The 24,772-nt window shown below is 45.3% G+C and overlaps 53 non-coding genes across 53 annotated transcripts; 27 read left to right on the top strand and 26 right to left on the bottom strand.

The window, feature by feature from the left end:
• Positions 1–109: 109 nt before the first annotated feature.
• On the top strand, positions 110–181 carry Trnag-ucc (transfer RNA glycine (anticodon UCC)). The gene has a single exon. It is a non-coding gene; the product is annotated as a tRNA-Gly (tRNA).
• Positions 182–665: 484 nt separating this feature from the next.
• On the bottom strand, positions 666–736 carry Trnag-gcc (transfer RNA glycine (anticodon GCC)). The gene has a single exon. It is a non-coding gene; the product is annotated as a tRNA-Gly (tRNA).
• A 317-nt stretch (positions 737–1,053) lies between these two features.
• Positions 1,054–1,125, top strand: Trnag-ucc (transfer RNA glycine (anticodon UCC)). The gene has a single exon. It is a non-coding gene; the product is annotated as a tRNA-Gly (tRNA).
• A 484-nt stretch (positions 1,126–1,609) lies between these two features.
• On the bottom strand, positions 1,610–1,680 carry Trnag-gcc (transfer RNA glycine (anticodon GCC)). The gene has a single exon. It is a non-coding gene; the product is annotated as a tRNA-Gly (tRNA).
• Positions 1,681–1,997: 317 nt separating this feature from the next.
• Positions 1,998–2,069, top strand: Trnag-ucc (transfer RNA glycine (anticodon UCC)). Its single transcript has one exon. It is a non-coding gene; the product is annotated as a tRNA-Gly (tRNA).
• A 484-nt stretch (positions 2,070–2,553) lies between these two features.
• Positions 2,554–2,624, bottom strand: Trnag-gcc (transfer RNA glycine (anticodon GCC)). Its single transcript has one exon. It is a non-coding gene; the product is annotated as a tRNA-Gly (tRNA).
• A 317-nt stretch (positions 2,625–2,941) lies between these two features.
• Positions 2,942–3,013, top strand: Trnag-ucc (transfer RNA glycine (anticodon UCC)). Its single transcript has one exon. It is a non-coding gene; the product is annotated as a tRNA-Gly (tRNA).
• A 484-nt stretch (positions 3,014–3,497) lies between these two features.
• Trnag-gcc (transfer RNA glycine (anticodon GCC)) lies at positions 3,498–3,568 on the bottom strand. The gene has a single exon. It is a non-coding gene; the product is annotated as a tRNA-Gly (tRNA).
• Positions 3,569–3,885: 317 nt separating this feature from the next.
• Positions 3,886–3,957, top strand: Trnag-ucc (transfer RNA glycine (anticodon UCC)). The gene has a single exon. It is a non-coding gene; the product is annotated as a tRNA-Gly (tRNA).
• Positions 3,958–4,441: 484 nt separating this feature from the next.
• On the bottom strand, positions 4,442–4,512 carry Trnag-gcc (transfer RNA glycine (anticodon GCC)). The gene has a single exon. It is a non-coding gene; the product is annotated as a tRNA-Gly (tRNA).
• Positions 4,513–4,829: 317 nt separating this feature from the next.
• On the top strand, positions 4,830–4,901 carry Trnag-ucc (transfer RNA glycine (anticodon UCC)). Its single transcript has one exon. It is a non-coding gene; the product is annotated as a tRNA-Gly (tRNA).
• Positions 4,902–5,385: 484 nt separating this feature from the next.
• Positions 5,386–5,456, bottom strand: Trnag-gcc (transfer RNA glycine (anticodon GCC)). The gene has a single exon. It is a non-coding gene; the product is annotated as a tRNA-Gly (tRNA).
• Positions 5,457–5,773: 317 nt separating this feature from the next.
• Positions 5,774–5,845, top strand: Trnag-ucc (transfer RNA glycine (anticodon UCC)). Its single transcript has one exon. It is a non-coding gene; the product is annotated as a tRNA-Gly (tRNA).
• Positions 5,846–6,329: 484 nt separating this feature from the next.
• Trnag-gcc (transfer RNA glycine (anticodon GCC)) lies at positions 6,330–6,400 on the bottom strand. Its single transcript has one exon. It is a non-coding gene; the product is annotated as a tRNA-Gly (tRNA).
• A 317-nt stretch (positions 6,401–6,717) lies between these two features.
• Trnag-ucc (transfer RNA glycine (anticodon UCC)) lies at positions 6,718–6,789 on the top strand. Its single transcript has one exon. It is a non-coding gene; the product is annotated as a tRNA-Gly (tRNA).
• Positions 6,790–7,273: 484 nt separating this feature from the next.
• On the bottom strand, positions 7,274–7,344 carry Trnag-gcc (transfer RNA glycine (anticodon GCC)). The gene has a single exon. It is a non-coding gene; the product is annotated as a tRNA-Gly (tRNA).
• Positions 7,345–7,661: 317 nt separating this feature from the next.
• Positions 7,662–7,733, top strand: Trnag-ucc (transfer RNA glycine (anticodon UCC)). The gene has a single exon. It is a non-coding gene; the product is annotated as a tRNA-Gly (tRNA).
• Positions 7,734–8,217: 484 nt separating this feature from the next.
• On the bottom strand, positions 8,218–8,288 carry Trnag-gcc (transfer RNA glycine (anticodon GCC)). Its single transcript has one exon. It is a non-coding gene; the product is annotated as a tRNA-Gly (tRNA).
• A 317-nt stretch (positions 8,289–8,605) lies between these two features.
• Positions 8,606–8,677, top strand: Trnag-ucc (transfer RNA glycine (anticodon UCC)). Its single transcript has one exon. It is a non-coding gene; the product is annotated as a tRNA-Gly (tRNA).
• A 484-nt stretch (positions 8,678–9,161) lies between these two features.
• Positions 9,162–9,232, bottom strand: Trnag-gcc (transfer RNA glycine (anticodon GCC)). The gene has a single exon. It is a non-coding gene; the product is annotated as a tRNA-Gly (tRNA).
• A 317-nt stretch (positions 9,233–9,549) lies between these two features.
• Positions 9,550–9,621, top strand: Trnag-ucc (transfer RNA glycine (anticodon UCC)). The gene has a single exon. It is a non-coding gene; the product is annotated as a tRNA-Gly (tRNA).
• A 484-nt stretch (positions 9,622–10,105) lies between these two features.
• Trnag-gcc (transfer RNA glycine (anticodon GCC)) lies at positions 10,106–10,176 on the bottom strand. Its single transcript has one exon. It is a non-coding gene; the product is annotated as a tRNA-Gly (tRNA).
• Positions 10,177–10,493: 317 nt separating this feature from the next.
• Trnag-ucc (transfer RNA glycine (anticodon UCC)) lies at positions 10,494–10,565 on the top strand. The gene has a single exon. It is a non-coding gene; the product is annotated as a tRNA-Gly (tRNA).
• A 484-nt stretch (positions 10,566–11,049) lies between these two features.
• Positions 11,050–11,120, bottom strand: Trnag-gcc (transfer RNA glycine (anticodon GCC)). Its single transcript has one exon. It is a non-coding gene; the product is annotated as a tRNA-Gly (tRNA).
• A 317-nt stretch (positions 11,121–11,437) lies between these two features.
• Positions 11,438–11,509, top strand: Trnag-ucc (transfer RNA glycine (anticodon UCC)). The gene has a single exon. It is a non-coding gene; the product is annotated as a tRNA-Gly (tRNA).
• A 478-nt stretch (positions 11,510–11,987) lies between these two features.
• On the bottom strand, positions 11,988–12,058 carry Trnag-gcc (transfer RNA glycine (anticodon GCC)). The gene has a single exon. It is a non-coding gene; the product is annotated as a tRNA-Gly (tRNA).
• Positions 12,059–12,375: 317 nt separating this feature from the next.
• Positions 12,376–12,447, top strand: Trnag-ucc (transfer RNA glycine (anticodon UCC)). Its single transcript has one exon. It is a non-coding gene; the product is annotated as a tRNA-Gly (tRNA).
• A 484-nt stretch (positions 12,448–12,931) lies between these two features.
• Positions 12,932–13,002, bottom strand: Trnag-gcc (transfer RNA glycine (anticodon GCC)). Its single transcript has one exon. It is a non-coding gene; the product is annotated as a tRNA-Gly (tRNA).
• Positions 13,003–13,319: 317 nt separating this feature from the next.
• Positions 13,320–13,391, top strand: Trnag-ucc (transfer RNA glycine (anticodon UCC)). Its single transcript has one exon. It is a non-coding gene; the product is annotated as a tRNA-Gly (tRNA).
• Positions 13,392–13,875: 484 nt separating this feature from the next.
• Positions 13,876–13,946, bottom strand: Trnag-gcc (transfer RNA glycine (anticodon GCC)). The gene has a single exon. It is a non-coding gene; the product is annotated as a tRNA-Gly (tRNA).
• Positions 13,947–14,263: 317 nt separating this feature from the next.
• Positions 14,264–14,335, top strand: Trnag-ucc (transfer RNA glycine (anticodon UCC)). Its single transcript has one exon. It is a non-coding gene; the product is annotated as a tRNA-Gly (tRNA).
• Positions 14,336–14,819: 484 nt separating this feature from the next.
• On the bottom strand, positions 14,820–14,890 carry Trnag-gcc (transfer RNA glycine (anticodon GCC)). The gene has a single exon. It is a non-coding gene; the product is annotated as a tRNA-Gly (tRNA).
• A 317-nt stretch (positions 14,891–15,207) lies between these two features.
• Trnag-ucc (transfer RNA glycine (anticodon UCC)) lies at positions 15,208–15,279 on the top strand. Its single transcript has one exon. It is a non-coding gene; the product is annotated as a tRNA-Gly (tRNA).
• A 484-nt stretch (positions 15,280–15,763) lies between these two features.
• Positions 15,764–15,834, bottom strand: Trnag-gcc (transfer RNA glycine (anticodon GCC)). The gene has a single exon. It is a non-coding gene; the product is annotated as a tRNA-Gly (tRNA).
• Positions 15,835–16,151: 317 nt separating this feature from the next.
• On the top strand, positions 16,152–16,223 carry Trnag-ucc (transfer RNA glycine (anticodon UCC)). The gene has a single exon. It is a non-coding gene; the product is annotated as a tRNA-Gly (tRNA).
• Positions 16,224–16,707: 484 nt separating this feature from the next.
• Trnag-gcc (transfer RNA glycine (anticodon GCC)) lies at positions 16,708–16,778 on the bottom strand. The gene has a single exon. It is a non-coding gene; the product is annotated as a tRNA-Gly (tRNA).
• A 317-nt stretch (positions 16,779–17,095) lies between these two features.
• Trnag-ucc (transfer RNA glycine (anticodon UCC)) lies at positions 17,096–17,167 on the top strand. The gene has a single exon. It is a non-coding gene; the product is annotated as a tRNA-Gly (tRNA).
• Positions 17,168–17,651: 484 nt separating this feature from the next.
• Trnag-gcc (transfer RNA glycine (anticodon GCC)) lies at positions 17,652–17,722 on the bottom strand. The gene has a single exon. It is a non-coding gene; the product is annotated as a tRNA-Gly (tRNA).
• Positions 17,723–18,039: 317 nt separating this feature from the next.
• Trnag-ucc (transfer RNA glycine (anticodon UCC)) lies at positions 18,040–18,111 on the top strand. The gene has a single exon. It is a non-coding gene; the product is annotated as a tRNA-Gly (tRNA).
• A 485-nt stretch (positions 18,112–18,596) lies between these two features.
• Positions 18,597–18,667, bottom strand: Trnag-gcc (transfer RNA glycine (anticodon GCC)). The gene has a single exon. It is a non-coding gene; the product is annotated as a tRNA-Gly (tRNA).
• Positions 18,668–18,984: 317 nt separating this feature from the next.
• On the top strand, positions 18,985–19,056 carry Trnag-ucc (transfer RNA glycine (anticodon UCC)). Its single transcript has one exon. It is a non-coding gene; the product is annotated as a tRNA-Gly (tRNA).
• Positions 19,057–19,540: 484 nt separating this feature from the next.
• Positions 19,541–19,611, bottom strand: Trnag-gcc (transfer RNA glycine (anticodon GCC)). Its single transcript has one exon. It is a non-coding gene; the product is annotated as a tRNA-Gly (tRNA).
• Positions 19,612–19,927: 316 nt separating this feature from the next.
• On the top strand, positions 19,928–19,999 carry Trnag-ucc (transfer RNA glycine (anticodon UCC)). Its single transcript has one exon. It is a non-coding gene; the product is annotated as a tRNA-Gly (tRNA).
• A 485-nt stretch (positions 20,000–20,484) lies between these two features.
• On the bottom strand, positions 20,485–20,555 carry Trnag-gcc (transfer RNA glycine (anticodon GCC)). Its single transcript has one exon. It is a non-coding gene; the product is annotated as a tRNA-Gly (tRNA).
• A 316-nt stretch (positions 20,556–20,871) lies between these two features.
• Positions 20,872–20,943, top strand: Trnag-ucc (transfer RNA glycine (anticodon UCC)). The gene has a single exon. It is a non-coding gene; the product is annotated as a tRNA-Gly (tRNA).
• A 485-nt stretch (positions 20,944–21,428) lies between these two features.
• On the bottom strand, positions 21,429–21,499 carry Trnag-gcc (transfer RNA glycine (anticodon GCC)). The gene has a single exon. It is a non-coding gene; the product is annotated as a tRNA-Gly (tRNA).
• Positions 21,500–21,816: 317 nt separating this feature from the next.
• Trnag-ucc (transfer RNA glycine (anticodon UCC)) lies at positions 21,817–21,888 on the top strand. Its single transcript has one exon. It is a non-coding gene; the product is annotated as a tRNA-Gly (tRNA).
• A 484-nt stretch (positions 21,889–22,372) lies between these two features.
• Trnag-gcc (transfer RNA glycine (anticodon GCC)) lies at positions 22,373–22,443 on the bottom strand. Its single transcript has one exon. It is a non-coding gene; the product is annotated as a tRNA-Gly (tRNA).
• Positions 22,444–22,759: 316 nt separating this feature from the next.
• Trnag-ucc (transfer RNA glycine (anticodon UCC)) lies at positions 22,760–22,831 on the top strand. Its single transcript has one exon. It is a non-coding gene; the product is annotated as a tRNA-Gly (tRNA).
• Positions 22,832–23,316: 485 nt separating this feature from the next.
• On the bottom strand, positions 23,317–23,387 carry Trnag-gcc (transfer RNA glycine (anticodon GCC)). The gene has a single exon. It is a non-coding gene; the product is annotated as a tRNA-Gly (tRNA).
• Positions 23,388–23,703: 316 nt separating this feature from the next.
• On the top strand, positions 23,704–23,775 carry Trnag-ucc (transfer RNA glycine (anticodon UCC)). The gene has a single exon. It is a non-coding gene; the product is annotated as a tRNA-Gly (tRNA).
• Positions 23,776–24,259: 484 nt separating this feature from the next.
• Positions 24,260–24,330, bottom strand: Trnag-gcc (transfer RNA glycine (anticodon GCC)). The gene has a single exon. It is a non-coding gene; the product is annotated as a tRNA-Gly (tRNA).
• A 317-nt stretch (positions 24,331–24,647) lies between these two features.
• Positions 24,648–24,719, top strand: Trnag-ucc (transfer RNA glycine (anticodon UCC)). Its single transcript has one exon. It is a non-coding gene; the product is annotated as a tRNA-Gly (tRNA).
• The last annotated feature ends 53 nt before the right edge of the window (positions 24,720–24,772 follow it).

The following is a 24,772-nucleotide window of genomic DNA, read 5'->3' as shown; positions in this document are numbered from 1 at the left end:
CATTCAGTTTGTGACGTAAGCCGTCTCATTTAGTGGCGTGCCTCGAGGCGTGGCCAATCAATCAGCAAATTTCATTAAGATGCCTATTCAACAAAGCTTAGCATGGTCAGCGTCGGTGGTGTAAAGGTTAGCATGGTTGCCTTCCAAGCAGTCGATCCGGGTTCGATTCCCGGCCGACGCATCTTTTTACTTCTGCAGGAACATGGCTGGAGAAACGTCGAGTTCATCTGTGACTGAAGAAAGTACAAATGACATACTCCATGACTATACATCATGTTGATATGTATAATTTGCTGTGGACACTTTCTGTTATCTCAGCCATGCTGTGAAGTGAAATATTGTGTGTAATCCAACGTAGAACTGACGGTATTACTGCTTCATTGACAGCCTGACACCGATTGGTGTGGGACAATGCTAAAAGCTGCACAACACTCCGTCCTTACATCGACTTCAAATGGAGTCATGTAAATGGACACGTTCTCTCATTCCAACCTTCTGATATCTATAGAAAGACTCACCTGTGACCTCACAATGGCCTGACGTCACAGAAACGTGACATCACTGACAACAATCACATTGCGTCACAGACTAGGTGTTCTTACCAGGAGACAAGCGTTTGGAGGCCGCTTTTTCAACCCCTAGAGGCGCAAAAAAACAAAAGAGTGTGCATCGACCGGGAATCGAACCCGGGTCACCCGCGTGGCAGGCGAGTATTCTACCACTAGACCACCGATGCTTCACACTAACTGTGCCTTTTCTTAGCTTCCCATTCTTAAGTTAAAGAAGACAGCTGGCAAGGAGGAAGTGTTCAGCTGACGTGTCCATTTACTCCATATGGATGCAAATGCAGTGTCCCCTTGATGTATATACAATTTATTATCAATGCTTCGTAGATTGTAGACCCTCGTTGCATAAGACAGAAATACATTTCAAAAGCCCAATTTCATTCAGTTTGTGACGTAAGCCGTCTCATTTAGTGGCGTGCCTCGAGGCGTGGCCAATCAATCAGCAAATTTCATTAAGATGCCTATTCAACAAAGCTTGGCATGGTCAGCGTCGGTGGTGTAAAGGTTAGCATGGTTGCCTTCCAAGCAGTCGATCCGGGTTCGATTCCCGGCCGACGCATCTTTTTACTCCTGCAGGAACATAGGTGGAGAAACGTCGAGTTCATCTGTGACTGAAGAAAGTACAAATGACATACTCCATGACTATACATCATGTTGATATGTATAATTTGCTGTGGACACTTTCTGTTATCTCAGCCATGCTGTGAAGTGAAATATTGTGTGTAATCCAACGTAGAACTGACGGTATTACTGCTTCATTGACAGCCTGACACCGATTGGTGTGGGACAATGCTGAAAGCTGCACAACACTCCGTCCTTACATCGACTTCAAATGGAGTCATGTAAATGGACACGTTCTCTCATTCCAACCTTCTGATATCTATAGAAAGACTCACCTGTGACCTCACAATGGCCTGACGTCACAGAAACGTGACATCACTGACAACAATCACATTGCGTCACAGACTAGGTGTTCTTACCAGGAGACAAGCGTTTGGAGGCCGCTTTTTCAACCCCTAGAGGCGCAAAAAAACAAAAGAGTGTGCATCGACCGGGAATCGAACCCGGGTCACCCGCGTGGCAGGCGAGTATTCTACCACTAGACCACCGATGCTTCACACTAACTGTGCCTTTTCTTAGCTTCCCATTCTTAAGTTAAAGAAGACAGCTGGCAAGGAGGAAGTGTTCAGCTGACGTGTCCATTTACTCCATATGGATGCAAATGCAGTGTCCTCTTCATTTATATACAATTTGTTATCAGTGCTTCGTAGATTGTAGACCCTCGTTGCATAAGACAGCAATACATTTCAAAAGCCCAATTTCATTCAGTTTGTGACGTAAGCCGTCTCATTTAGTGGCGTGCCTCGAGGCGTGGCCAATCAATCAGCAAATTTCATTAAGATGCCTATTCAACAAAGCTTAGCATGGTCAGCGTCGGTGGTGTAAAGGTTAGCATGGTTGCCTTCCAAGCAGTCGATCCGGGTTCGATTCCCGGCCGACGCATCTTTTTACTTCTGCAGGAACATGGCTGGAGAAACGTCGAGTTCATCTGTGACTGAAGAAAGTACAAATGACATACTCCATGACTATACATCATGTTGATATGTATAATTTGCTGTGGACACTTTCTGTTATCTCAGCCATGCTGTGAAGTGAAATATTGTGTGTAATCCAACGTAGAACTGACGGTATTACTGCTTCATTGACAGCCTGACACCGATTGGTGTGGGACAATGCTGAAAGCTGCACAACACTCCGTCCTTACATCGACTTCAAATGGAGTCATGTAAATGGACACGTTCTCTCATTCCAACCTTCTGATATCTATAGAAAGACTCACCTGTGACCTCACAATGGCCTGACGTCACAGAAACGTGACATCACTGACAACAATCACATTGCGTCACAGACTAGGTGTTCTTACCAGGAGACAAGCGTTTGGAGGCCGCTTTTTCAACCCCTAGAGGCGCAAAAAAACAAAAGAGTGTGCATCGACCGGGAATCGAACCCGGGTCACCCGCGTGGCAGGCGAGTATTCTACCACTAGACCACCGATGCTTCACACTAACTGTGCCTTTTCTTAGCTTCCCATTCTTAAGTTAAAGAAGACAGCTGGCAAGGAGGAAGTGTTCAGCTGACGTGTCCATTTACTCCATATGGATGCAAATGCAGTGTCCCCTTGATGTATATACAATTTATTATCAATGCTTCGTAGATTGTAGACCCTCGTTGCATAAGACAGAAATACATTTCAAAAGCCCAATTTCATTCAGTTTGTGACGTAAGCCGTCTCATTTAGTGGCGTGCCTCGAGGCGTGGCCAATCAATCAGCAAATTTCATTAAGATGCCTATTCAACAAAGCTTGGCATGGTCAGCGTCGGTGGTGTAAAGGTTAGCATGGTTGCCTTCCAAGCAGTCGATCCGGGTTCGATTCCCGGCCGACGCATCTTTTTACTCCTGCAGGAACATAGGTGGAGAAACGTCGAGTTCATCTGTGACTGAAGAAAGTACAAATGACATACTCCATGACTATACATCATGTTGATATGTATAATTTGCTGTGGACACTTTCTGTTATCTCAGCCATGCTGTGAAGTGAAATATTGTGTGTAATCCAACGTAGAACTGACGGTATTACTGCTTCATTGACAGCCTGACACCGATTGGTGTGGGACAATGCTGAAAGCTGCACAACACTCCGTCCTTACATCGACTTCAAATGGAGTCATGTAAATGGACACGTTCTCTCATTCCAACCTTCTGATATCTATAGAAAGACTCACCTGTGACCTCACAATGGCCTGACGTCACAGAAACGTGACATCACTGACAACAATCACATTGCGTCACAGACTAGGTGTTCTTACCAGGAGACAAGCGTTTGGAGGCCGCTTTTTCAACCCCTAGAGGCGCAAAAAAACAAAAGAGTGTGCATCGACCGGGAATCGAACCCGGGTCACCCGCGTGGCAGGCGAGTATTCTACCACTAGACCACCGATGCTTCACACTAACTGTGCCTTTTCTTAGCTTCCCATTCTTAAGTTAAAGAAGACAGCTGGCAAGGAGGAAGTGTTCAGCTGACGTGTCCATTTACTCCATATGGATGCAAATGCAGTGTCCTCTTCATTTATATACAATTTGTTATCAGTGCTTCGTAGATTGTAGACCCTCGTTGCATAAGACAGCAATACATTTCAAAAGCCCAATTTCATTCAGTTTGTGACGTAAGCCGTCTCATTTAGTGGCGTGCCTCGAGGCGTGGCCAATCAATCAGCAAATTTCATTAAGATGCCTATTCAACAAAGCTTAGCATGGTCAGCGTCGGTGGTGTAAAGGTTAGCATGGTTGCCTTCCAAGCAGTCGATCCGGGTTCGATTCCCGGCCGACGCATCTTTTTACTTCTGCAGGAACATGGCTGGAGAAACGTCGAGTTCATCTGTGACTGAAGAAAGTACAAATGACATACTCCATGACTATACATCATGTTGATATGTATAATTTGCTGTGGACACTTTCTGTTATCTCAGCCATGCTGTGAAGTGAAATATTGTGTGTAATCCAACGTAGAACTGACGGTATTACTGCTTCATTGACAGCCTGACACCGATTGGTGTGGGACAATGCTGAAAGCTGCACAACACTCCGTCCTTACATCGACTTCAAATGGAGTCATGTAAATGGACACGTTCTCTCATTCCAACCTTCTGATATCTATAGAAAGACTCACCTGTGACCTCACAATGGCCTGACGTCACAGAAACGTGACATCACTGACAACAATCACATTGCGTCACAGACTAGGTGTTCTTACCAGGAGACAAGCGTTTGGAGGCCGCTTTTTCAACCCCTAGAGGCGCAAAAAAACAAAAGAGTGTGCATCGACCGGGAATCGAACCCGGGTCACCCGCGTGGCAGGCGAGTATTCTACCACTAGACCACCGATGCTTCACACTAACTGTGCCTTTTCTTAGCTTCCCATTCTTAAGTTAAAGAAGACAGCTGGCAAGGAGGAAGTGTTCAGCTGACGTGTCCATTTACTCCATATGGATACAAATGCAGTGTCCCCTTGATGTATATACAATTTATTATCAATGCTTCGTAGATTGTAGACCCTCGTTGCATAAGACAGAAATACATTTCAAAAGCCCAATTTCATTCAGTTTGTGACGTAAGCCGTCTCATTTAGTGGCGTGCCTCGAGGCGTGGCCAATCAATCAGCAAATTTCATTAAGATGCCTATTCAACAAAGCTTGGCATGGTCAGCGTCGGTGGTGTAAAGGTTAGCATGGTTGCCTTCCAAGCAGTCGATCCGGGTTCGATTCCCGGCCGACGCATCTTTTTACTCCTGCAGGAACATAGGTGGAGAAACGTCGAGTTCATCTGTGACTGAAGAAAGTACAAATGACATACTCCATGACTATACATCATGTTGATATGTATAATTTGCTGTGGACACTTTCTGTTATCTCAGCCATGCTGTGAAGTGAAATATTGTGTGTAATCCAACGTAGAACTGACGGTATTACTGCTTCATTGACAGCCTGACACCGATTGGTGTGGGACAATGCTGAAAGCTGCACAACACTCCGTCCTTACATCGACTTCAAATGGAGTCATGTAAATGGACACGTTCTCTCATTCCAACCTTCTGATATCTATAGAAAGACTCACCTGTGACCTCACAATGGCCTGACGTCACAGAAACGTGACATCACTGACAACAATCACATTGCGTCACAGACTAGGTGTTCTTACCAGGAGACAAGCGTTTGGAGGCCGCTTTTTCAACCCCTAGAGGCGCAAAAAAACAAAAGAGTGTGCATCGACCGGGAATCGAACCCTGGTCACCCGCGTGGCAGGCGAGTATTCTACCACTAGACCACCGATGCTTCACACTAACTGTGCCTTTTCTTAGCTTCCCATTCTTAAGTTAAAGAAGACAGCTGGCAAGGAGGAAGTGTTCAGCTGACGTGTCCATTTACTCCATATGGATGCAAATGCAGTGTCCTCTTCATTTATATACAATTTGTTATCAGTGCTTCGTAGATTGTAGACCCTCGTTGCATAAGACAGAAATACATTTCAAAAGCCCAATTTCATTCAGTTTGTGACGTAAGCCGTCTCATTTAGTGGCGTGCCTCGAGGCGTGGCCAATCAATCAGCAAATTTCATTAAGATGCCTATTCAACAAAGCTTAGCATGGTCAGCGTCGGTGGTGTAAAGGTTAGCATGGTTGCCTTCCAAGCAGTCGATCCGGGTTCGATTCCCGGCCGACGCATCTTTTTACTTCTGCAGGAACATGGCTGGAGAAACGTCGAGTTCATCTGTGACTGAAGAAAGTACAAATGACATACTCCATGACTATACATCATCGTGATATGTATAATTTGCTGTGGACACTTTCTATTATCTCAGCCATGCTGTGAAGTGAAATATTGTGTGTAATCCAACGTAGAACTGACGGTATTACTGCTTCATTGACAGCCTGACACCGATTGGTGTGGGACAATGCTGAAAGCTGCACAACACTCCGTCCTTACATCGACTTCAAATGGAGTCATGTAAATGGACACGTTCTCTCATTCCAACCTTCTGATATCTATAGAAAGACTCACCTGTGACCTCACAATGGCCTGACGTCACAGAAACGTGACATCACTGACAACAATCACATTGCGTCACAGACTAGGTGTTCTTACCAGGAGACAAGCGTTTGGAGGCCGCTTTTTCAACCCCTAGAGGCGCAAAAAAACAAAAGAGTGTGCATCGACCGGGAATCGAACCCGGGTCACCCGCGTGGCAGGCGAATATTCTACCACTAGACCACCGATGCTTCACACTAACTGTGCCTTTTCTTAGCTTCCCATTCTTAAGTTAAAGAAGACAGCTGGCAAGGAGGAAGTGTTCAGCTGACGTGTCCATTTACTCCATATGGATGCAAATGCAGTGTACTCTTCATTTCAATACAATTTGTTATCAGTGCTTCGTAGATTGTAGACCCTCGTTGCATAAGACAGAAATACATTTCAAAAGCCCATTTTCATTCAGTTTGTGACGTAAGCCGTCTCATTTAGTGGCGTGCCTCGAGGCGTGGCCAATCAATCAGCAAATTTCATTAAGATGCCTATTCAACAAAGCTTGGCATGGTCAGCGTCGGTGGTGTAAAGGTTAGCATGGTTGCCTTCCAAGCAGTCGATCCGGGTTCGATTCCCGGCCGACGCATCTTTTTACTCCTGCAGGAACATGGCTGGAGAAACGTCGAGTTCATCTGTGACTGAAGAAAGTACAAATGACATACTCCATGACTATACATCATGTTGATATGTATAATTTGCTGTGGACACTTTCTGTTATCTCAGCCATGCTGTGAAGTGACATATTGTGTGTAATCCAACGTAGAACTGACGGTATTACTGCTTCATTGACAGCCTGACACCGATTGGTGTGGGACAATGCTGAAAGCTGCACAACGTTCCGTCCTTACATCGACTTCAAATGGAGTCATGTAAATGGACACGTTCTCTCATTCCAACCTTCTGATATCTATAGAAAGACTCACCTGTGACCTCACAATGGCCTGACGTCACAGAAACGTGACATCACTGACAACAATCACATTGCGTCACAGACTAGGTGTTCTTACCAGGAGACAAGCGTTTGGAGGCCGCTTTTTCAACCCCTAGAGGCGCAAAAAAACAAAAGAGTGTGCATCGACCGGGAATCGAACCCGGGTCACCCGCGTGGCAGGCGAGTATTCTACCACTAGACCACCGATGCTTCACACTAACTGTGCCTTTTCTTAGCTTCCCATTCTTAAGTTAAAGAAGACAGCTGGCAAGGAGGAAGTGTTCAGCTGACGTGTCCATTTACTCCATATGGATGCAAATGCAGTGTCCTCTTCATTTCAATACAATTTGTTATCAGTGCTTCGTAGATTGTAGACCCTCGTTGCATAAGACAGAAATACATTTCAAAAGCCCAATTTCATTCAGTTTGTGACGTAAGCCGTCTCATTTAGTGGCGTGCCTCGAGGCGTGGCCAATCAATCAGCAAATTTCATTAAGATGCCTATTCAACAAAGCTTAGCATGGTCAGCGTCGGTGGTGTAAAGGTTAGCATGGTTGCCTTCCAAGCAGTCGATCCGGGTTCGATTCCCGGCCGACGCATCTTTTTACTTCTGCAGGAACATGGCTGGAGAAACGTCGAGTTCATCTGTGACTGAAGAAAGTACAAATGACATACTCCATGACTATACATCATCGTGATATGTATAATTTGCTGTGGACACTTTCTATTATCTCAGCCATGCTGTGAAGTGAAATATTGTGTGTAATCCAACGTAGAACTGACGGTATTACTGCTTCATTGACAGCCTGACACCGATTGGTGTGGGACAATGCTGAAAGCTGCACAACACTCCGTCCTTACATCGACTTCAAATGGAGTCATGTAAATGGACACGTTCTCTCATTCCAACCTTCTGATATCTATAGAAAGACTCACCTGTGACCTCACAATGGCCTGACGTCACAGAAACGTGACATCACTGACAACAATCACATTGCGTCACAGACTAGGTGTTCTTACCAGGAGACAAGCGTTTGGAGGCCGCTTTTTCAACCCCTAGAGGCGCAAAAAAACAAAAGAGTGTGCATCGACCGGGAATCGAACCCGGGTCACCCGCGTGGCAGGCGAATATTCTACCACTAGACCACCGATGCTTCACACTAACTGTGCCTTTTCTTAGCTTCCCATTCTTAAGTTAAAGAAGACAGCTGGCAAGGAGGAAGTGTTCAGCTGACGTGTCCATTTACTCCATATGGATGCAAATGCAGTGTACTCTTCATTTCAATACAATTTGTTATCAGTGCTTCGTAGATTGTAGACCCTCGTTGCATAAGACAGAAATACATTTCAAAAGCCCATTTTCATTCAGTTTGTGACGTAAGCCGTCTCATTTAGTGGCGTGCCTCGAGGCGTGGCCAATCAATCAGCAAATTTCATTAAGATGCCTATTCAACAAAGCTTGGCATGGTCAGCGTCGGTGGTGTAAAGGTTAGCATGGTTGCCTTCCAAGCAGTCGATCCGGGTTCGATTCCCGGCCGACGCATCTTTTTACTCCTGCAGGAACATGGCTGGAGAAACGTCGAGTTCATCTGTGACTGAAGAAAGTACAAATGACATACTCCATGACTATACATCATGTTGATATGTATAATTTGCTGTGGACACTTTCTGTTATCTCAGCCATGCTGTGAAGTGACATATTGTGTGTAATCCAACGTAGAACTGACGGTATTACTGCTTCATTGACAGCCTGACACCGATTGGTGTGGGACAATGCTGAAAGCTGCACAACGTTCCGTCCTTACATCGACTTCAAATGGAGTCATGTAAATGGACACGTTCTCTCATTCCAACCTTCTGATATCTATAGAAAGCCTCACCTGTGACCTCACAATGGCCTGACGTCACAGAAACGTGACATCACTGACAACAATCACATTGCGTCACAGACTAGGTGTTCTTACCAGGAGACAAGCGTTTGGAGGCCGCTTTTTCAACCCCTAGAGGCGCAAAAAAACAAAAGAGTGTGCATCGACCGGGAATCGAACCCGGGTCACCCGCGTGGCAGGCGAGTATTCTACCACTAGACCACCGATGCTTCACACTAACTGTGCCTTTTCTTAGCTTCCCATTCTTAAGTTAAAGAAGACAGCTGGCAAGGAGGAAGTGTTCAGCTGACGTGTCCATTTACTCCATATGGATGCAAATGCAGTGTCCTCTTCATTTCAATACAATTTGTTATCAGTGCTTCGTAGATTGTAGACCCTCGTTGCATAAGACAGAAATACATTTCAAAAGCCCATTTTCATTCAGTTTGTGACGTAAGCCGTCTCATTTAGTGGCGTGCCTCGAGGCGTGGCCAATCAATCAGCAAATTTCATTAAGATGCCTATTCAACAAAGCTTAGCATGGTCAGCGTCGGTGGTGTAAAGGTTAGCATGGTTGCCTTCCAAGCAGTCGATCCGGGTTCGATTCCCGGCCGACGCATCTTTTTACTCCTGCAGGAACATAGGTGGAGAAACGTCGAGTTCATCTGTGACTGAAGAAAGTACAAATGACATACTCCATGACTATACATCATGTTGATATGTATAATTTGCTGTGGACACTTTCTGTTATCTCAGCCATGCTGTGAAGTGACATATTGTGTGTAATCCAACGTAGAACTGACGGTATTACTGCTTCATTGACAGCCTGACACCGATTGTTGTGGGACAATGCTGAAAGCTGCACAACGTTCCGTCCTTACATCGACTTCAAATGGAGTCATGTAAATGGACACGTTCTCTCATTCCAACCTTCTGATATCTATAGAAAGACTCACCTGTGACCTCACAATGGCCTGACGTCACAGAAACGTGACATCACTGACAACAATCACATTGCGTCACAGACTAGGTGTTCTTACCAGGAGACAAGCGTTTGGAGGCCGCTTTTTCAACCCCTAGAGGCGCAAAAAAACAAAAGAGTGTGCATCGACCGGGAATCGAACCCGGGTCACCCGCGTGGCAGGCGAGTATTCTACCACTAGACCACCGATGCTTCACACTAACTGTGCCTTTTCTTAGCTTCCCATTCTTAAGTTAAAGAAGACAGCTGGCAAGGAGGAAGTGTTCAGCTGACGTGTCCATTTACTCCATATGGATGCAAATGCAGTGTCCTCTTCATTTATATACAATTTGTTATCAGTGCTTCGTAGATTGTAGACCCTCGTTGCATAAGACAGAAATACATTTCAAAAGCCCAATTTCATTCAGTTTGTGACGTAAGCCGTCTCATTTAGTGGCGTGCCTCGAGGCGTGGCCAATCAATCAGCAAATTTCATTAAGATGCCTATTCAACAAAGCTTGGCATGGTCAGCGTCGGTGGTGTAAAGGTTAGCATGGTTGCCTTCCAAGCAGTCGATCCGGGTTCGATTCCCGGCCGACGCATCTTTTTACTCCTGCAGGAACATAGGTGGAGAAACGTCGAGTTCATCTGTGACTGAAGAAAGTACAAATGACATACTCCATGACTATACATCATGTTGATATGTATAATTTGCTGTGGACACTTTCTGTTATCTCAGCCATGCTGTGAAGTGAAATATTGTGTGTAATCCAACGTAGAACTGACGGTATTACTGCTTCATTGACAGCCTGACACCGATTGGTGTGGGACAATGCTGAAAGCTGCACAACGTTCCGTCCTTACATCGACTTCAAATGGAGTCATGTAAATGGACACGTTCTCTCATTCCAACCTTCTGATATCTATAGAAAGACTCACCTGTGACCTCACAATGGCCTGACGTCACAGAAACGTGACATCACTGACAACAATCACATTGCGTCACAGACTAGGTGTTCTTACCAGGAGACAAGCGTTTGGAGGCCGCTTTTTCAACCCCTAGAGGCGCAAAAAAACAAAAGAGTGTGCATCGACCGGGAATCGAACCCGGGTCACCCGCGTGGCAGGCGAGTATTCTACCACTAGACCACCGATGCTTCACACTAACTGTGCCTTTTCTTAGCTTCCCATTCTTAAGTTAAAGAAGACAGCTGGCAAGGAGGAAGTGTTCAGCTGACGTGTCCATTTACTCCATATGGATGCAAATGCAGTGTCCTCTTCATTTATATACAATTTGTTATCAGTGCTTCGTAGATTGTAGACCCTCGTTGCATAAGACAGAAATTCATTTCAAAAGCCCAATTTCATTCAGTTTGTGATGTAAGCCGTCTCATTTAGTGGCGTGCCTCGAGGCGTGGCCAATCAATCAGCAAATTTCATTAAGATGCCTATTCAACAAAGCTTAGCATGGTCAGCGTCGGTGGTGTAAAGGTTAGCATGGTTGCCTTCCAAGCAGTCGATCCGGGTTCGATTCCCGGCCGACGCATCTTTTTACTCCTGCAGGAACATAGGTGGAGAAACGTCGAGTTTATCTGTGACTGAAGAAAGTACAAATGACATACTCCATGACTATACATCATGTTGATATGTATAATTTGCTGTGGACACTTTCTGTTATCTCAGCCATGCTGTGAAGTGAAATATTGTGTGTAATCCAACGTAGAACTGACGGTTTTACTGCTTCATTGACAGCCTGACACCGATTGGTGTGGGACAATGCTGAAAGCTGCACAACGTTCCGTCCTTACATCGACTTCAAATGGAGTCATGTAAATGGACACGTTCTCTCATTCCAACCTTCTGATATCTATAGAAAGACTCACCTGTGACCTCACAATGGCCTCACAAACGTGACATCACTGACAACAATCACATTGCGTCACAGACTAGATGTTCTTACCAGGAGACAAGCGTTTGGAGGCCGCTTTTTCAACCCCTAGAGGCGCAAAAAAAACAAAAGAGTGTGCATCGACCGGGAATCGAACCCGGGTCACCCGCGTGGCAGGCGAGTATTCTACCACTAGACCACCGATGCTTCACACTAACTGTGCCTTTTCTTAGCTTCCCATTCTTAAGTTAAAGAAGACAGCTGGCAAGGAGGAAGTGTTCAGCTGACGTGTCCATTTACTCCATATGGATGCAAATGCAGTGTCCTCTTCATTTCAATACAATTTGTTATCACTGCTTCGTAGATTGTAGACCCTCGTTGCATAAGACAGAAATACATTTCAAAAGCCCAATTTCATTCAGTTTGTGACGTAAGCCGTCTCATTTAGTGGCGTGCCTCGAGGCGTGGCCAATCAATCAGCAAATTTCATTAAGATGCCTATTCAACAAAGCTTAGCATGGTCAGCGTCGGTGGTGTAAAGGTTAGCATGGTTGCCTTCCAAGCAGTCGATCCGGGTTCGATTCCCGGCCGACGCATCTTTTTACTCCTGTAGGAACATAGGTGGAGAAACGTCGAGTTAATCTGTGACTGAAGAAAGTAGAAATGACATACTCCATGACTATACATCATGTTGATATGTATAATTTGCTGTGGACACTTTCTGTTATCTCAGCCATGCTGTGAAGTGAAATATTGTGTGTAATCCAACGTAGAACTGACGGTATTACTGCTTCATTGACAGCCTGACACCGATTGGTGTGGGACAATGCTGAAAGCTGCACAACGTTCCGTCCTTACATCGACTTCAAATGGAGTCATGTAAATGGACACGTTCTCTCATTCCAACCTTCTGATATCTATAGAAAGACTCACCTGTGACCTCACAATGGCCTGACGTCACAGAAACGTGACATCACTGACAACAATCACATTGCGTCACAGACTAGGTGTTCTTACCAGGAGACAAGCGTTTGGAGGCCGCTTTTTCAACCCCTAGAGGCGCAAGAAAACAAAAGAGTGTGCATCGACCGGGAATCGAACCCGGGTCACCCGCGTGGCAGGCGAATATTCTACCACTAGACCACCGATGCTTCACACTAACTGTGCCTTTTCTTAGCTTCCCATTCTTAAGTTAAAGAAGACAGCTGGCAAGGAGGAAGTGTTCAGCTGACGTGTCCATTTACTCCATATGGATGCAAATGCAGTGTCCTCTTCATTTATATACAATTTGTTATCAGTGCTTCGTAGATTGTAGACCCTCGTTGCATAAGACAGAAATTCATTTCAAAAGCCCAATTTCATTCAGTTTGTGATGTAAGCCGTCTCATTTAGTGGCGTGCCTCGAGGCGTGGCCAATCAATCAGCAAATTTCATTAAGATGCCTATTCAACAAAGCTTAGCATGGTCAGCGTCGGTGGTGTAAAGGTTAGCATGGTTGCCTTCCAAGCAGTCGATCCGGGTTCGATTCCCGGCCGACGCATCTTTTTACTCCTGCAGGAACATAGGTGGAGAAACGTCGAGTTCATCTGTGACTGAAGAAAGTACAAATGACATACTCCATGACTATACATCATGTTGATATGTATAATTTGCTGTGGACACTTTCTGTTATCTCAGCCATGCTGTGAAGTGAAATATTGTGTGTAATCCAACGTAGAACTGACGGTATTACTGCTTCATTGACAGCCTGACACCGATTGGTGTGGGACAATGCTGAAAGCTGCACAACGTTCCGTCCTTACATCGACTTCAAATGGAGTCATGTAAATGGACACGTTCTCTCATTCCAACCTTCTGATATCTATAGAAAGACTCACCTGTGACCTCACAATGGCCTGACGTCACAGAAACGTGACATCACTGACAACAATCACATTGCGTCACAGACTAGGTGTTCTTACCAGGAGACAAGCGTTTGGAGGCCGCTTTTTCAACCCCTAGAGGCGCAAAAAAACAAAAGAGTGTGCATCGACCGGGAATCGAACCCGGGTCACCCGCGTGGCAGGCGAGTATTCTACCACTAGACCACCGATGCTTCACACTAACTGTGCCTTTTCTTAGCTTCCCATTCTTAAGTTAAAGAAGACAGCTGGCAAGGAGGAAGTGTTCAGCTGACGTGTCCATTTACTCCATATGGATGCAAATGCAGTGTCCTCTTCATTTATATACAATTTGTTATCAGTGCTTCGTAGATTGTAGACCCTCGTTGCATAAGACAGAAATTCATTTCAAAAGCCCAATTTCATTCAGTTTGTGATGTAAGCCGTCTCATTTAGTGGCGTGCCTCGAGGCGTGGCCAATCAATCAGCAAATTTCATTAAGATGCCTATTCAACAAAGCTTAGCATGGTCAGCGTCGGTGGTGTAAAGGTTAGCATGGTTGCCTTCCAAGCAGTCGATCCGGGTTCGATTCCCGGCCGACGCATCTTTTTACTCCTGTAGGAACATAGGTGGAGAAACGTCGAGTTCATCTGTGACTGAAGAAAGTAGAAATGACATACTCCATGACTATACATCATGTTGATATGTATAATTTGCTGTGGACACTTTCTGTTATCTCAGCCATGCTGTGAAGTGAAATATTGTGTGTAATCCAACGTAGAACTGACGGTATTACTGCTTCATTGACAGCCTGACACCGATTGGTGTGGGACAATGCTGAAAGCTGCACAACGTTCCGTCCTTACATCGACTTCAAATGGAGTCATGTAAATGGACACGTTCTCTCATTCCAACCTTCTGATATCTATAGAAAGACTCACCTGTGACCTCACAATGGCCTGACGTCACAGAAACGTGACATCACTGACAACAATCACATTGCGTCACAGACTAGGTGTTCTTACCAGGAGACAAGCGTTTGGAGGCCGCTTTTTCAACCCCTAGAGGCGCAAGAAAACAAAAGAGTGTGCATCGACCGGGAATCGAACCCGGGTCACCCGCGTGGCAGGCGAATATTCTACCACTAGACCACCGATGCTTCACACTAACTGTGCCTTTTCTTAGCTTCCCATTCTTAAGTTAAAGAAGACAGCTGGCAAGGAGGAAGTGTTCAGCTGACGTGTCCATTTACTCCATATGGATGCAAATGCAGTGTCCTCTTCATTTATATACAATTTGTTATCAGTGCTTCGTAGATTGTAGACCCTCGTTGCATAAGACAGAAATTCATTTCAAAAGCCCAATTTCATTCAGTTTGTGATGTAAGCCGTCTCATTTAGTGGCGTGCCTCGAGGCGTGGCCAATCAATCAGCAAATTTCATTAAGATGCCTATTCAACAAAGCTTAGCATGGTCAGCGTCGGTGGTGTAAAGGTTAGCATGGTTGCCTTCCAAGCAGTCGATCCGGGTTCGATTCCCGGCCGACGCATCTTTTTACTCCTGCAGGAACATAGGTGGAGAAACGTCGAGTTCATCTGTGACTGAAGAAAGTACAAATGACATACTCCATGACTATACATCATGTTGATATGTATAATTTGCTGTGGACACTTTCTGTTATCTCAGCCATGCTGTGAAGTGAAATATTGTGTGTAATCCAACGTAGAACTGACGGTATTACTGCTTCATTGACAGCCTGACACCGATTGGTGTGGGACAATGCTGAAAGCTGCACAACGTTCCGTCCTTACATCGACTTCAAATGGAGTCATGTAAATGGACACGTTCTCTCATTCCAACCTTCTGATATCTATAGAAAGACTCACCTGTGACCTCACAATGGCCTGACGTCACAGAAACGTGACATCACTGACAACAATCACATTGCGTCACAGACTAGGTGTTCTTACCAGGAGACAAGCGTTTGGAGGCCGCTTTTTCAACCCCTAGAGGCGCAAAAAAACAAAAGAGTGTGCATCGACCGGGAATCGAACCCGGGTCACCCGCGTGGCAGGCGAGTATTCTACCACTAGACCACCGATGCTTCACACTAACTGTGCCTTTTCTTAGCTTCCCATTCTTAAGTTAAAGAAGACAGCTGGCAAGGAGGAAGTGTTCAGCTGACGTGTCCATTTACTCCATATGGATGCAAATGCAGTGTCCTCTTCATTTATATACAATTTGTTATCAGTGCTTCGTAGATTGTAGACCCTCGTTGCATAAGACAGAAATTCATTTCAAAAGCCCAATTTCATTCAGTTTGTGATGTAAGCCGTCTCATTTAGTGGCGTGCCTCGAGGCGTGGCCAATCAATCAGCAAATTTCATTAAGATGCCTATTCAACAAAGCTTAGCATGGTCAGCGTCGGTGGTGTAAAGGTTAGCATGGTTGCCTTCCAAGCAGTCGATCCGGGTTCGATTCCCGGCCGACGCATCTTTTTACTCCTGCAGGAACATAGGTGGAGAAACGTCGAGTTCATCTGTGACTGAAGAAAGTACAAATGACATACTCCATGACTATACATCATGTTGATATGTATAATTTGCTGTGGACACTTTCTGTTATCTCAGCCATGCTGTGAAGTGAAATATTGTGTGTAATCCAACGTAGAACTGACGGTATTACTGCTTCATTGACAGCCTGACACCGATTGGTGTGGGACAATGCTGAAAGCTGCACAACGTTCCGTCCTTACATCGACTTCAAATGGAGTCATGTAAATGGACACGTTCTCTCATTCCAACCTTCTGATATCTATAGAAAGACTCACCTGTGACCTCACAATGGCCTGACGTCACAGAAACGTGACATCACTGACAACAATCACATTGCGTCACAGACTAGGTGTTCTTACCAGGAGACAAGCGTTTGGAGGCCGCTTTTTCAACCCCTAGAGGCGCAAAAAAACAAAAGAGTGTGCATCGACCGGGAATCGAACCCGGGTCACCCGCGTGGCAGGCGAGTATTCTACCACTAGACCACCGATGCTTCACACTAACTGTGCCTTTTCTTAGCTTCCCATTCTTAAGTTAAAGAAGACAGCTGGCAAGGAGGAAGTGTTCAGCTGACGTGTCCATTTACTCCATATGGATGCAAATGCAGTGTCCTCTTCATTTATATACAATTTGTTATCAGTGCTTCGTAGATTGTAGACCCTCGTTGCATAAGACAGAAATTCATTTCAAAAGCCCAATTTCATTCAGTTTGTGATGTAAGCCGTCTCATTTAGTGGCGTGCCTCGAGGCGTGGCCAATCAATCAGCAAATTTCATTAAGATGCCTATTCAACAAAGCTTAGCATGGTCAGCGTCGGTGGTGTAAAGGTTAGCATGGTTGCCTTCCAAGCAGTCGATCCGGGTTCGATTCCCGGCCGACGCATCTTTTTACTCCTGCAGGAACATAGGTGGAGAAACGTCGAGTTCATCTGTGACTGAAGAAAGTACAAATGACATACTCCATGACTATACATCATGTTGATATGTATAATTTGCTGTGGACACTTTCTGTTATCTCAGCCATGCTGTGAAGTGAAATATTGTGTGTAATCCAACGTAGAACTGACGGTATTACTGCTTCATTGACAGCCTGACACCGATTGGTGTGGGACAATGCTGAAAGCTGCACAACGTTCCGTCCTTACATCGACTTCAAATGGAGTCATGTAAATGGACACGTTCTCTCATTCCAACCTTCTGATATCTATAGAAAGACTCACCTGTGACCTCACAATGGCCTGACGTCACAGAAACGTGACATCACTGACAACAATCACATTGCGTCACAGACTAGGTGTTCTTACCAGGAGACAAGCGTTTGGAGGCCGCTTTTTCAACCCCTAGAGGCGCAAAAAAACAAAAGAGTGTGCATCGACCGGGAATCGAACCCGGGTCACCCGCGTGGCAGGCGAGTATTCTACCACTAGACCACCGATGCTTCACACTAACTGTGCCTTTTCTTAGCTTCCCATTCTTAAGTTAAAGAAGACAGCTGGCAAGGAGGAAGTGTTCAGCTGACGTGTCCATTTACTCCATATGGATGCAAATGCAGTGTCCTCTTCATTTATATACAATTTGTTATCAGTGCTTCGTAGATTGTAGACCCTCGTTGCATAAGACAGAAATTCATTTCAAAAGCCCAATTTCATTCAGTTTGTGATGTAAGCCGTCTCATTTAGTGGCGTGCCTCGAGGCGTGGCCAATCAATCAGCAAATTTCATTAAGATGCCTATTCAACAAAGCTTAGCATGGTCAGCGTCGGTGGTGTAAAGGTTAGCATGGTTGCCTTCCAAGCAGTCGATCCGGGTTCGATTCCCGGCCGACGCATCTTTTTACTCCTGCAGGAACATAGGTGGAGAAACGTCGAGTTTATCTGTGACTGAAGAAAGTACAAATGACATACTCCATGACTATACATCATGTTGATATGTATAATTTGCTGTGGACACTTTCTGTTATCTCAGCCATGCTGTGAAGTGAAATATTGTGTGTAATCCAACGTAGAACTGACGGTTTTACTGCTTCATTGACAGCCTGACACCGATTGGTGTGGGACAATGCTAAAAGCTGCACAACGTTCCGTCCTTACATCGACTTCAAATGGAGTCATGTAAATGGACACGTTCTCTCATTCCAACCTTCTGATATCTATAGAAAGACTCACCTGTGACCTCACAATGGCCTGACGTCACAGAAACGTGACATCACTGACAACAATCACATTGCGTCACAGACTAGATGTTCTTACCAGGAGACAAGCGTTTGGAGGCCGCTTTTTCAACCCCTAGAGGCGCAAAAAAAACAAAAGAGTGTGCATCGACCGGGAATCGAACCCGGGTCACCCGCGTGGCAGGCGAGTATTCTACCACTAGACCACCGATGCTTCACACTAACTGTGCCTTTTCTTAGCTTCCCATTCTTAAGTTAAAGAAGACAGCTGGCAAGGAGGAAGTGTTCAGCTGACGTGTCCATTTACTCCATATGGATGCAAATGCAGTGTCCTCTTCATTTCAATACAATTTGTTATCACTGCTTCGTAGATTGTAGACCCTCGTTGCATAAGACAGAAATACATTTCAAAAGCCCAATTTCATTCAGTTTGTGACGTAAGCCGTCTCATTTAGTGGCGTGCCTCGAGGCGTGGCCAATCAATCAGCAAATTTCATTAAGATGCCTATTCAACAAAGCTTAGCATGGTCAGCGTCGGTGGTGTAAAGGTTAGCATGGTTGCCTTCCAAGCAGTCGATCCGGGTTCGATTCCCGGCCGACGCATCTTTTTACTCCTGTAGGAACATAGGTGGAGAAACGTCGAGTTCATCTGTGACTGAAGAAAGTACAAATGACATACTCCATGACTATACATCATGTTGATATGTATAATTTGCTGTGGACACTTTCTGTTATCTCAGCCATGCTGTGAAGTGAAATATTGTGTGTAATCCAACGTAGAACTGACGGTATTACTGCTTCATTGACAGCCTGACACCGATTGGTGTGGGACAATGCTGAAAGCTGCACAACGTTCCGTCCTTACATCGACTTCAAATGGAGTCATGTAAATGGACACGTTCTCTCATTCCAACCTTCTGATATCTATAGAAAGACTCACCTGTGACCTCACAATGGCCTGACGTCACAGAAACGTGACATCACTGACAACAATCACATTGCGTCACAGACTAGGTGTTCTTACCAGGAGACAAGCGTTTGGAGGCCGCTTTTTCAACCCCTAGAGGCGCAAGAAAACAAAAGAGTGTGCATCGACCGGGAATCGAACCCGGGTCACCCGCGTGGCAGGCGAATATTCTACCACTAGACCACCGATGCTTCACACTAACTGTGCCTTTTCTTAGCTTCCCATTCTTAAGTTAAAGAAGACAGCTGGCAAGGAGGAAGTGTTCAGCTGACGTGTCCATTTACTCCATATGGATGCAAATGCAGTGTCCTCTTCATTTCAATACAATTTGTTATCACTGCTTCGTAGATTGTAGACCCTCGTTGCATAAGACAGAAATACATTTCAAAGGCCAATTTCATTCAGTTTGTGACGTAAGCCGTCTCATTTAGTGGCGTGCCTCGAGGCGTGGCCAATCAATCAGCAAATTTCATTAAGATGCCTATTCAACAAAGCTTAGCATGGTCAGCGTCGGTGGTGTAAAGGTTAGCATGGTTGCCTTCCAAGCAGTCGATCCGGGTTCGATTCCCGGCCGACGCATCTTTTTACTCCTGCAGGAACGTAGGTGGAGAAACGTCGAGTTCATCTGTGACTGAAGAAAGTACAAATGACATACTCCATGACTATACATCATGTTGATATGTATAATTTGCTGTGGACACTTTCTGTTATCTCAGCCATGCTGTGAAGTGAAATATTGTGTGTAATCCAACGTAGAACTGACGGTTTTACTGCTTCATTGACAGCCTGACACCGATTGGTGTGGGACAATGCTGAAAGCTGCACAACGTTCCGTCCTTACATCGACTTCAAATGGAGTCATGTAAATGGACACGTTCTCTCATTCCAACCTTCTGATATCTATAGAAAGACTCACCTGTGACCTCACAATGGCCTGACGTCACAGAAACGTGACATCACTGACAACAATCACATTGCGTCACAGACTAGATGTTCTTACCAGGAGACAAGCGTTTGGAGGCCGCTTTTTCAACCCCTAGAGGCGCAAAAAAAACAAAAGAGTGTGCATCGACCGGGAATCGAACCCGGGTCACCCGCGTGGCAGGCGAGTATTCTACCACTAGACCACCGATGCTTCACACTAACTGTGCCTTTTCTTAGCTTCCCATTCTTAAGTTAAAGAAGACAGCTGGCAAGGAGGAAGTGTTCAGCTGACGTGTCCATTTACTCCATATGGATGCAAATGCAGTGTCCTCTTCATTTCAATACAATTTGTTATCACTGCTTCATAGATTGTAGACCCTCGTTGCATAAGACAGAAATACATTTCAAAGGCCAATTTCATTCAGTTTGTGACGTAAGCCGTCTCATTTAGTGGCGTGCCTCGAGGCGTGGCCAATCAATCAGCAAATTTCATTAAGATGCCTATTCAACAAAGCTTGGCATGGTCAGCGTCGGTGGTGTAAAGGTTAGCATGGTTGCCTTCCAAGCAGTCGATCCGGGTTCGATTCCCGGCCGACGCATCTTTTTACTCCTGCAGGAACGTAGGTGGAGAAACGTCGAGTTCATCTGTGACTGAAGAAAGTACAAATGACATACTCCATGACTATACATCATGTTGATATGTATAATTTGCTGTGGACACTTTCTGTTATCTCAGCCATGCTGTGAAGTGAAATATTGTGTGTAATCCAACGTAGAACTGACGGTTTTACTGCTTCATTGACAGCCTGACACCGATTGGTGTGGGACAATGCTAAAAGCTGCACAACGTTCCGTCCTTACATCGACTTCAAATGGAGTCATGTAAATGGACACGTTCTCTCATTCCAACCTTCTGATATCTATAGAAAGACTCACCTGTGACCTCACAATGGCCTGACGTCACAGAAACGTGACATCACTGACAACAATCACATTGCGTCACAGACTAGATGTTCTTACCAGGAGACAAGCGTTTGGAGGCCGCTTTTTCAACCCCTAGAGGCGCAAAAAAAACAAAAGAGTGTGCATCGACCGGGAATCGAACCCGGGTCACCCGCGTGGCAGGCGAGTATTCTACCACTAGACCACCGATGCTTCACACTAACTGTGCCTTTTCTTAGCTTCCCATTCTTAAGTTAAAGAAGACAGCTGGCAAGGAGGAAGTGTTCAGCTGACGTGTCCATTTACTCCATATGGATGCAAATGCAGTGTCCTCTTCATTTCAATACAATTTGTTATCACTGCTTCGTAGATTGTAGACCCTCGTTGCATAAGACAGAAATACATTTCAAAAGCCCAATTTCATTCAGTTTGTGACGTAAGCCGTCTCATTTAGTGGCGTGCCTCGAGGCGTGGCCAATCAATCAGCAAATTTCATTAAGATGCCTATTCAACAAAGCTTAGCATGGTCAGCGTCGGTGGTGTAAAGGTTAGCATGGTTGCCTTCCAAGCAGTCGATCCGGGTTCGATTCCCGGCCGACGCATCTTTTTACTCCTGTAGGAACATAGGTGGAGAAACGTCGAGTTCATCTGTGACTGAAGAAAGTACAAATGACATACTCCATGACTATACATCATGTTGATATGTATAATTTGCTGTGGACACTTTCTGTTATCTCAGCCATGCTGTGAAGTGAAATATTGTGTGTAATCCAACGTAGAACTGACGGTATTACTGCTTCATTGACAGCCTGACACCGATTGGTGTGGGACAATGCTGAAAGCTGCACAACGTTCCGTCCTTACATCGACTTCAAATGGAGTCATGTAAATGGACACGTTCTCTCATTCCAACCTTCTGATATCTATAGAAAGACTCACCTGTGACCTCACAATGGCCTGACGTCACAGAAACGTGACATCACTGACAACAATCACATTGCGTCACAGACTAGGTGTTCTTACCAGGAGACAAGCGTTTGGAGGCCGCTTTTTCAACCCCTAGAGGCGCAAGAAAACAAAAGAGTGTGCATCGACCGGGAATCGAACCCGGGTCACCCGCGTGGCAGGCGAATATTCTACCACTAGACCACCGATGCTTCACACTAACTGTGCCTTTTCTTAGCTTCCCATTCTTAAGTTAAAGAAGACAGCTGGCAAGGAGGAAGTGTTCAGCTGACGTGTCCATTTACTCCATATGGATGCAAATGCAGTGTCCTCTTCATTTCAATACAATTTGTTATCACTGCTTCGTAGATTGTAGACCCTCGTTGCATAAGACAGAAATACATTTCAAAGGCCAATTTCATTCAGTTTGTGACGTAAGCCGTCTCATTTAGTGGCGTGCCTCGAGGCGTGGCCAATCAATCAGCAAATTTCATTAAGATGCCTATTCAACAAAGCTTAGCATGGTCAGCGTCGGTGGTGTAAAGGTTAGCATGGTTGCCTTCCAAGCAGTCGATCCGGGTTCGATTCCCGGCCGACGCATCTTTTTACTCCTGCAGGAACGTAGGTGGAGAAACGTCGAGTTCATCTGTGACTGAAGAAAGTACAAATGACATACTCCATGACTATACATCATGTTGATATGTATAATTTGCTGTGGACACTTTCTGTTATCTCAGCCATGCTGTGAAGTGAAATATTGTGTGTAATCCAACGTAGAACTGACGGTTTTACTGCTTCATTGACAGCCTGACACCGATTGGTGTGGGACAATGCTGAAAGCTGCACAACGTTCCGTCCTTACATCGACTTCAAATGGAGTCATGTAAATGGACACGTTCTCTCATTCCAACCTTCTGATATCTATAGAAAGACTCACCTGTGACCTCACAATGGCCTGACGTCACAGAAACGTGACATCACTGACAACAATCACATTGCGTCACAGACTAGATGTTCTTACCAGGAGACAAGCGTTTGGAGGCCGCTTTTTCAACCCCTAGAGGCGCAAAAAAAACAAAAGAGTGTGCATCGACCGGGAATCGAACCCGGGTCACCCGCGTGGCAGGCGAGTATTCTACCACTAGACCACCGATGCTTCACACTAACTGTGCCTTTTCTTAGCTTCCCATTCTTAAGTTAAAGAAGACAGCTGGCAAGGAGGAAGTGTTCAGCTGACGTGTCCATTTACTCCATATGGATGCAAATGCAGTGTCCTCTTCATTTCAATACAATTTGTTATCACTGCTTCATAGATTGTAGACCCTCGTTGCATAAGACAGAAATACATTTCAAAGGCCAATTTCATTCAGTTTGTGACGTAAGCCGTCTCATTTAGTGGCGTGCCTCGAGGCGTGGCCAATCAATCAGCAAATTTCATTAAGATGCCTATTCAACAAAGCTTGGCATGGTCAGCGTCGGTGGTGTAAAGGTTAGCATGGTTGCCTTCCAAGCAGTCGATCCGGGTTCGATTCCCGGCCGACGCATCTTTTTACTCCTGCAGGAACGTAGGTGGAGAAACGTCGAGTTCATCTGTGACTGAAGAAAGTACAAATGACATACTCCATGACTATACATCATGTTGATATGTATAATTTGCTGTGGACACTTTCTGTTATCTCAGCCATGCTGTGAAGTGAAATATTGTGTGTAATCCAACGTAGAACTGACGGTTTTACTGCTTCATTGACAGCCTGACACCGATTGGTGTGGGACAATGCTGAAAGCTGCACAACGTTCCGTCCTTACATCGACTTCAAATGGAGTCATGTAAATGGACACGTTCTCTCATTCCAACCTTCTGATATCTATAGAAAGACTCACCTGTGACCTCACAATGGCCTGACGTCACAGAAACGTGACATCACTGACAACAATCACATTGCGTCACAGACTAGGTGTTCTTACCAGGAGACAAGCGTTTGGAGGCCGCTTTTTCAACCCCTAGAGGCGCAAAAAACCAAAAGAGTGTGCATCGACCGGGAATCGAACCCGGGTCACCCGCGTGGCAGGCGAGTATTCTACCACTAGACCACCGATGCTTCACACTAACTGTGCCTTTTCTTAGCTTCCCATTCTTAAGTTAAAGAAGACAGCTGGCAAGGAGGAAGTGTTCAGCTGACGTGTCCATTTACTCCATAAGGATGCAAATGCAGTGTCCTCTTCATTTCAATACAATTTGTTATCAGTGCTTCGTAGATTGTAGACCCTCGTTGCATAAGACAGAAATACATTTCAAAAGCCCAATTTCATTCAGTTTGTGACGTAAGCCGTCTCATTTAGTGGCGTGCCTCGAGGCGTGGCCAATCAATCAGCAAATTTCATTAAGATGCCTATTCAACAAAGCTTGGCATGGTCAGCGTCGGTGGTGTAAAGGTTAGCATGGTTGCCTTCCAAGCAGTCGATCCGGGTTCGATTCCCGGCCGACGCATCTTTTTACTCCTGCAGGAACATAGGTGGAGAAACGTCGAGTTCATCTGTGAC

This window comes from Haliotis asinina, chromosome 6, assembly GCF_037392515.1.
Source record: "Haliotis asinina isolate JCU_RB_2024 chromosome 6, JCU_Hal_asi_v2, whole genome shotgun sequence".
NCBI lineage: Eukaryota > Metazoa > Mollusca > Gastropoda > Lepetellida > Haliotidae > Haliotis > Haliotis asinina.
Note: the sequence above shows the minus strand (reverse complement) of the source record. Positions and strands in the feature narration are given on the sequence as shown.